The sequence below is a fragment of the Pinus tabuliformis genome, chromosome 2_2 (assembly GCF_031772625.1).
Source record: "Pinus tabuliformis cultivar Carrire ecotype Pingquan chromosome 2_2, CPIR1, whole genome shotgun sequence".
Lineage (NCBI taxonomy): Eukaryota > Viridiplantae > Streptophyta > Pinopsida > Pinales > Pinaceae > Pinus > Pinus tabuliformis.
The window spans coordinates 977,203,272-977,212,376 of NC_142300.1; the positions used below are offsets into that span (position 1 = coordinate 977,203,272).

The window sequence follows — 9,105 nt, forward strand, 5'->3', positions numbered from 1 at the left end:
TAAGCGCCAAAATTTAGAAGAATGTGCGGCATTAGATCACGGGGCAGTGAAATACGGAAAGAGCTAACTAACCATATATTGGGTATTTAATGCCCTTACAGCGGCACGCGACTTAACGCGATAACAGGGAGCGGGCAAATTCGGCATTAAATATAACACGGGAGCGGGCAAATTCGACATTAAATAATATTTGCCCGCTCCCGTATTATCGGGCTAAGTGGCGTGCTGCTCTGAGGGCATTAAATACCCAATATATAGCTGGTTAGCTCCAGCCGTGAAATACGACCAAGCATTGATTTATAAAGCATACACTGAGAATCACGAAGTTTCACTTATACTTATCCACTTATGATAACACTTATTGAGAGATGGTTCACTAACTTCCACTTATTTACTCGTACGTTTCTGCTTCAAACCTTCTATAAAGCTCTCAATGTTTCTATCCGAAGATCCTCCTTTTCGCACTACGGTCCTAGCACCGTCTCGTAAAGCCTCCACATTTTTCTTTACCACCATACCTTCGTCACTGAACAATTTTCTGATGGTGCTGGATATATCATTCCTCAGTATCAGTCCTTTCTCTGTTGCCTGTCCTCCGCTCAATCTGAACCCAATCTTCCATTCGTCGGCCATGAGCTTGCTGTTGGTGAATTGATCCGCCCAAAATGGAAACGCTATCATTGGAACTCCAAGAGCTATGCTTTCAAGCATTGAGTTCCATCCGCAGTGAGTAATGAATCCCGCAACAGAGGGATGGGATAACACTTGCACCTGATTGCACCATGGAACAACGAGCCCCTGCCCTTTTATCTCATCTAGAAAACCGTCTGGTAGGCTGTCTGAGACTGTTGAAGAGACTATGTCTGGACGAAGAGCCCAGAGGAACAACTGCCCGCTGTCCTTCAAACCCATCGCTATTTCCTCCAGCTGAGATTGTTGGGTATTTTTCAATGGAGAAATACCAAAACCAGCAAAATAAAATTCGCCACAGAGACAATGCTCTGTTTACTCTGTCCAGGATCTTTTGCAGACAACCTCTTAAAACCAAAATGACTCAGAAGACATCATTACACAGTCACAACACATTTCTATTAATTTAAAAAACTGAAACTCTGTTACATATTTCTTCCTCTGTGCAAAGAGGGAATCTCAAAAAAAAACTCTGCTGCTCTCACAGATTTTCCACTGCTGTGGATATTACATAAAACAATTTCAAAACATACCTCTGTTTTTCAATGCCAGACCAACATTACAGCACTGCTGTGCATATACAAAAAATGAAAATCGCACTGCTGTGCACCAAAAAGACAACACACGCTCTACGCAGCCACACCTCTATTACGTAAAAAAAAACTTCTTAACACATAACTTACATAACGATATATGAAAAACATATATTAAAAAATGGGACGTATGCCCATAACTAAAATTAAACACATGCCCATAACTAAAATTAAAGGCATTGGACGTATGCCCATAACATATTAAAAGCCTCACCAAAAACTACGACAAACACATTAAAATCATAAATTCCACTACGGCGGTCAACGGGAAAAAACTTCCACTTCACTCAAAAATTGATTTGACGCGGGCAGTGCACCTTCGGGAAGTCAACGGCTGTGATTGAGCGCCCAGATGATCCGACGTGGTTCGCACACCCTCCTCCGGCAAACCAAACGACTTTTACCGTCCGGGGAAAGTGGTTTTTGGGCGTTCGTACATGGGACGCGTGGCCGCAAGTGAATGTGTCCGGAGCCTTCCTTACGGAAACAACCTTTTCGGAAAAGCGGTGCGATATCCCTTCAGCCGGTTTGTGGTTTTGTTTGGTGGTTTTCGGCTGCGTTGAAATTACACATTTAACACTCCCCTTTAATTTCAACAGCTGGGCATTCGGTCATACCTAGACACTTCCTCAAAAATTCAAAGCTTTTCTGATCCAGCGGCTTTGTCAAGATGTCCGCAACCTGTTCCTGGGTCCTGCAATGTTCTAGGACAATTTCTCCATTGTTCACTAACTCTCTGATGTAGTGAAACCTTGTATCGATGTGTTTTGTTCTCTTATGAAACACTGAATTCTTTGACAAAGCAATAGCTGAGCTATTGTCACAAAAGACCACTGTTGCTTTTGCCTGCTCTTGGCCTAAGCTTCTCAACATCCTTCTCATCCATACTACCTGACATGCTGCTGCTGTCGCTGCCACATACTCTGCCTCTGCTGTAGATAATGCTACAATGGATTGCTTCTTAGAAGCCCATGAAATGGCTCCTGAACCCATATTAAAAACATAACCGGAAGTGCTCCTCCGATCATCTACACTTCCAGCCCAATCGCTATCTGTGTACCCAACCAAATCTGAATGTTCTGAGGCATGATATAAGATTCCAAACATTTTGGTACCTATGACATACCTCAAAATTCTCATTGCTGTCTGCCAATGTGCCTCCTTCGGCCTCTCCATGAACCTGGAAATTAAACTAACAGCATACATTAAATCAAGCCTAGTTGCTGTTAAATACATAAGGCTGCCCACAATGCTTTTGTATAAACTAGGATCAAAATCCTTGCTGCTGTCCTCTCTGCTGAGCTTTAATCCCATCACTGTGGGAGTGATTGCTGCCTTGCACTCTTGCATGTTAAATCTGCCCAAAACTTGATTTACATATCTTGCTTGAGATATAAAAATTCCTTTTTCATTTTGATCTACTTCTATGCCTAAGAAGTATCTCAACAAACCCATGTCAGTCATTTCAAATTCATTCTTCATGACTGATTTAAAATTCTCAATAAGATAAATATCATTTCCAGTGAAAATAACATCATCTACATACAAGACAACAATTAAAATTTTACCATCCTTTTCCTTGATGTAGACTGTGGGTTCTCCTTCACATTTGTCAAATTCATTATCCAATAGATATGAATCTATCCTGTTGTACCATGCTCTTGGCGCTTGCTTCAGCCCATAAAGAGCTTTCTTCAATTTGCACACTTTGTGCTCTTCACCTTTCTTCTCATATCCGAGAGGCTGTTCCACATAAACCTCTTCCATTAATACTCCATTTAGGAATGCTGATTTCACATCCATTTGGTAGACTTTCCATTTGTTTTGTGCTGCTATGGACAACACTGCTCTCATGGTTTCCATTCTTGCAACCGGGGCGAAAGTCTCCTCATAATCTCTCCCATACTGCTGCTTGTAGCCTTTGACAACCAGCCTTGCTTTATGCCTTTCAATCTTGCCTTCAGCATTGCTCTTGGTCTTGTAGACCCATTTCACACCAATGACTTCTTTGCCTTTTGGTAATTCAACCAAATCCCATGTTTTGTTTCTTTCTATGGCATTCATTTCCTCATCCATAGCTTCTATCCATTTCCTATCTTTAATAGCTTCTTCAAAATGGATAGGATCATCAACATGACAAAACAAGGCAAATAAGGAATTCATTCCTTCTTCATAAATTTCACTTAGATTTCTAAACTTCTTACCTCTTTCACTTGGTGTGCAAGTGCTTGAAGATGCACTTGAGTTTCCTCCTTGTGGTGTGCTTGGAGAAGCACTCTCATTGATCCTCAATGGTGTACCTTGCTGTTCTTGTGTTGGTGCTGCTGTTTGGGGATTCATTTCAGCCACCTCCTCTTCATCCTCATCATGAGACAAACAGTTTTTAACATTCACTGTTTTCTCTATGCTTCCATCCCAAGCTTCCTCTTCAATGAATTGAACATCCCTGCTGACAAAGAACTTCTTGGTAGATGGAATGTACAGCCTGTAGGCTTTGGATTCATCACTGTATCCAATGAAGATGCATTTCTCCCCTTTGCTGTCCAACTTCCTCCTTAGCTGATCCGGAATGTGTGCATAGGCCACACACCCAAAAACTCTCATGTGGGTGACTCCTTGCTTTCTCCCACTCCATGCCTCTTCTGGCACTTTGTTCATGACTGCTTTTGTAGGACATCTGTTCAAAATATAAACTGCACAATGTACAGCTTCAGCCCAATACTCATTTGGCAAATGCTTTGCCTTCAACATGCTCCTTGCCATCTCCATGATGGTTCTGTTCTTCCTTTCAGCAACTCCATTTTGCTGTGGGGTGTACCGAGTTGTGAACTGTTTATGTATTCCATTTTCTCTACAAAACTTTAGGAATTCATTGGAGATATACTCACCTCCTCTATCAGTTCTCAAAACTTTTATATGCAGCCCGCTTTGGTTCTCCACAAGTGCTTTGAAGTTTTGGAATTTTTCAAAGACTTCACTTTTGTTCTTGAGGAAATATATCCAAGTCTTTCTTGTAAAATCATCAATGAATGTCAAGAAATATAGGTTGCCAGCTAATGATGGAGCTTACATTGGTCCACACAAATCTGAGTCGATAATCTCTAAGGGTGTCTTTGCCCTTATGCTTTTCCCTGATGGAAAACTCTCTCTATGTTGTTTGCCCAATATACAGCCTTCACAAAGGCTATCCGGCTTCTCTATCAATGGTAATCCCTTTACCATTCCTTTTCTGCTCAATAAGTTTAGACCTCCAAAATTTAGATGCCCGAATCTCAAGTGCCATAACCAGTTCTCATCCTTTGGCACGCTTTGGAAGGCCTCTTGGGTGACTGCTGCCATTTCCTTCTTGTTCTTCAAGTCTGCTCTTATTCTAAGAGGGAACATTCTGTTCCTTGTCATCTTCACTTCAGCAATGCATCTTTTGCTGGGTGGTATGTCCATGATGGTGCACACATCATTTACAAAGTAAACATTGTAACCCTTTTGGATAAGCTGTCCAACACTCAATAGGTTACATCTCATTCCGGGGACATAGTAGACATCTGCTATGGTTTTCCTTTCTCCTTGTTTTGTAAATATTTTTACCTCCCCTTTTCCCATAACAGACACTTTACTATCAGTTCCTAGTGTGACCTCTGATTTCAAATTCTGATTTAAGGCTGAAAAGAGGGCTATATTCCCTGTCATATGGTTGCTGCAACCTGAGTCTAAAAACCATATGTCCTCACTATGTGTTTCAGCCATGTTACAAGCTAACAGGACATTTTCTTGACTGTTGTTTTCTCTTGTAACATTTGCATTTTGTTTGCTGTTCATATCATGCTGTTTCTTTCTACAATCACTAGCATAATGTCCATACTTTTTGCAATAATAGCATTGAACATTAGATTTATCATACCTTTGTCCTTGAGCATGATACTGTTCTCTTTGTTGGTTGCTGCCTTGGCCTTGGTTCTGATTTGTATTGCTACCTCTTCCTTGTGCATTTGCTGGGCTGTTCCTTCCACCTCTGTTCTGGCTTCTGCCTCTTCCTCTTCGGTTTCCTCTTCCTTGACCTCTTCCTCTTCCAAAGGACATCTGGGTCTTGAAGGCTTGCTCAAGGGATGAGTTTTCATTCCTACTCAACCTCTGCTCATGAGTTATCAATGATGCATGTAGCTCATCAACTGAATATTTTGAGAGATCCTTTGTCTCTTCAATGGTGGTGACTATGGCATCGAACCTTGAGGGTAAGACCCTCAATATTTTCTCCACTATTCTTCTATCTTCAATTGTTTCTCCATGAGTTCTCATTTGTGTGATTACACCAATCACATGAGTGAAGAATGAGTCAATGTTATCTGACTCCTTCATGTTCAAGTTTTCAAAATCCTTTCTCAGCATTTGCAATTTTGTTGTCTTCACTCTCTCCATGCCTTGATAGGCTGTCTTGAGAGTTTGCCATGCTTCATGTGATGTTGTAGCTGCTGCTATCCTTGGGAATATACTCTGGTCCACTGCTTGATACAACAAGACAATGGCCTTTGCATCCTTCTTCCTATTGAGCTTCAGCTGATCCTTCTCTCCCTGAGTTAATGCATTGAACTCAGTTTCATCTGCTGGTTCCTCAAACCCATATTCTACTAGTTCCCATATATCTTGAGAGATGAACAAAGCTCTCATGGTTATAGACCAGTAGTCATAGTTCTTCCCATTAAAGTGTGGGAGCTGGGTGTTGAACATACCCATGCTTGTGCTTGCCATTCCTTGCATCTTGAACTATGGTTTTAAATCCTTGACTGTGATTTTTTTTTAAAAACTGACTGTCTTCAGCAATAACAAGAGAAATGCTTTTGGGGAATACCTGAATCCTTCGCTGTCTCAGTCTTCTGTCTGCCTGAGAAGTTTTGCTGCAGCAACAACCTTCTCCCTTCAGCTTCTTTAACTTCTTTAAAGAGCCTAAGCCTTGCTCTGATACCACTGTTGGGTATTTTTCAATGGAGAAATACCAAAACCAGCAAAATAAAATTCGCCACAGAGACAATGCTCTGTTTACTCTGTCCAGGACCTTTTGCAGACAACCTCTTAAAACCAAAATGACTCAAAAGACATCATTACACAGTCACAACACATTTCTATTAATTTAAAAAACTGAAACTCTGTTACATATTTCTTCCTCTGTGCAAAGAGGGAATCTCAAAAAAAAACTCTGCTGCTCTCACAAATTTTCCACTGCTGTGGATATTACATAAAACAATTTCAAAACATACCTCTGTTTTTCAATGCCAGACCAACATTACAGCACTGCTGTGCATATACAAAAAATGAAAATCGCACTGCTGTGCACCAAAAAGACAACACACGCTCTACGCAGCCACACCTCTATTACGTAAAAAAAAACTTCTTAACACATAACTTACATAACGATATATGAAAAACATATATTAAAAAATGGGACGTATGCCCATAACTAAAATTAAACACATGCCCATAACTAAAATTAAAGGCATTGGACGTATGCCCATAACATATTAAAAGCCTCACCAAAAACTACGACAAACACATTAAAATCATAAATTCCACTACGGCGGTCAACGGGAAAAAAACTTCCACTTCACTCAAAAATTGATTTGACGCGGGCAGTGCACCTTCGGGAAGTCAACGGCTGTGATTGAGCGCCGAGATGATCCGACGTGGTTCGCACACCCTCCTCCGGCAAACCAAATGACTTTTACCGTCCGGGGAAAGTGGTTTTTGGGCGTTCGTACATGGGACGCGTGGCGGCAAGTGAATGTGTTCGGAGCCTTCTTACGGAAACAACCTTTTCGGAAAAGCGGTGCGATATCCCTTCAGCTGGTTTGTGGTTTTGTTTGGTGGTTTTCGGCTGCGTTGAAATTACACATTTAACAGAGATTTAGTCACATGAACCATACTCCCAAATGAAACGTATATAACCGAACCAGTAGGCTTTGCATCCAGCCATTCGGAAGAGTCACATTCTGTCCAAATGCTCGTTCCAACTCGCCTGTCCTCGGAATGCTCACCACTCAAGAAGAGGGCCAACATGCAAAATCGGAGGGTTTAAACTCACAGCCTTCCTTTCAAGATCGTCAAAAGAGTTACCGAGAACCCAATCTGCTTCGCGACTTACCTGAAAGGACTTACGTAGCAATTCAAGAATGTACTGTGAGTCGGCGTCTTTCTCGCTAATAAAGGACGGAAGCTCCGTTGTTTCTAACGTTGGGACGCCCGGAATATAATCAACTGAAATGCTGCCCTCCTCAACTGCACAAAAATCCCACTGACACTTGTTAACTAACCAGTATAAATCCATATAAATCAGAGTTGGGTTATTCAAGGGTTTATTTAAGTTTTTCTATAAGCAGGATTTCAATGGACAAATACTATTTAAAGCCAGCAGAAACCTTACCACTTCCTTGGGAAAGAGAGTAACAGAGATCCTCCAGCAGATGCAAGTGATAGTAGATTGAATAAAGAAATGTAGGCTGTGTCCAAAACGAAATCCAAGGAATACCAAATCTCTTTGTGACTTCAAATGACGAGGGAAGTATAGTATCAGCTATGACGCACGATATGGCAGGCCCCGTCTTAATCAGACTATGAAGAAGCTGCTCCAACTCTCCTCCAATGTCATCCACAGAGCGCATAAAATCATTCATTCTGGCCGACCGATCGAAATCCAGAGGCAATCCATCAGAAATTTGAGCAGAGCGAATATCAAGACCAAGATTACGGGCTTCTTGCTCAATAGGATCATCTTGTTCAGCACTGCGAGAATTAGCTTTAGTGATCTGCTGGTGCCTGTGGTGCGTGTTAACGAATGTCACTATAACACCCTTGCAAGCAAGGTTCTTGGCGAACTGCATCATGGGAGTTATATGACCCTGTATTGGGTATGGGAGCATAAGAGCATGCAAAGGTTCCGGATTACGAGCCATCTGATTGCTGGACTGTGAGCTACGACGTTCTAGGGCAACTGGCTAATTGATGCAGAGGTATTGGAATGTAAGGATTGCGTGGAGTTAGTTTAGCGAATCCAGAGCATGAGCATCTTTGGGCAGACAAAAACTCCGTGGGTTAGAGCCGTCTCTTCACTCTTCATCGATCCCCTCATCATTGTTGCGCTGCCACTTTTATGGGCACATTTTTTTAATTGAATGAATTCCGTGTAGATCACGATCTCTGGTTTTTTATACAGACAAACCCATGCCACAACATGGGGGGACATTTTTTTTAAGTGAAAGGATTCCGAGTGTATCAGGAACTCTGTTTTTCTTTAACAAGCACATTGTGATGATATTCGCCTAGTTGGGTTGCTTGATATGCATTCCTCCCTCTATTTAGTATGAAGTGAATATGATTTATCAGACGTGAATGTGTTCAAATAAATTAATACTTTGACTAGTGCTTCGACTGTCTACGTGGCGTGTTCGTTGAATCCATTCCAAAGGAGAAGTGAAAACCCTAAAATACATGACATGTGCCATTCCAAAGGAGAAGTGAAAGCCCTAAAATCCATGACATTTGCAATGACGTTTATAACGTTTATGTATATGTGGTTCTTGGGATGTTATTATCGCCCGAACGTGGAAAAAGCGCAAACGCTAAAATACATGGCATTTGCAATGACGTTTATATGGGAAATATGTAATATATGCTTATTGGAATGTTATTATATATCCCATAAATATAATAATGTAGTTAAATAAGTCAAATATTTACTACACAATATATTTTGGGTTAAAAAATTATAATTTTATTATTTCTATGTAATTATTTCCTAGTGAAAACTTTTAAGAAAAAATTAATATTTATTAAACAT

The 9,105-nt window shown here is 40.9% G+C and overlaps 1 pseudogene across 1 annotated transcript; it reads right to left on the reverse strand.

Moving 5' to 3' along the window:
- Window positions 1-277: 277 nt before the first annotated feature.
- Window positions 278-8,419, reverse strand: LOC149196521 (UDP-glycosyltransferase 86A1-like; annotated as a pseudogene). The gene is made up of 3 exons (XR_016254143.1): window positions 7,693-8,419; window positions 7,164-7,547; window positions 278-921 (listed from the first exon to the last, which is right to left on the reverse strand). The product of XR_016254143.1 is annotated as a UDP-glycosyltransferase 86A1-like (transcript).
- Window positions 8,420-9,105: the final 686 nt, after the last annotated feature.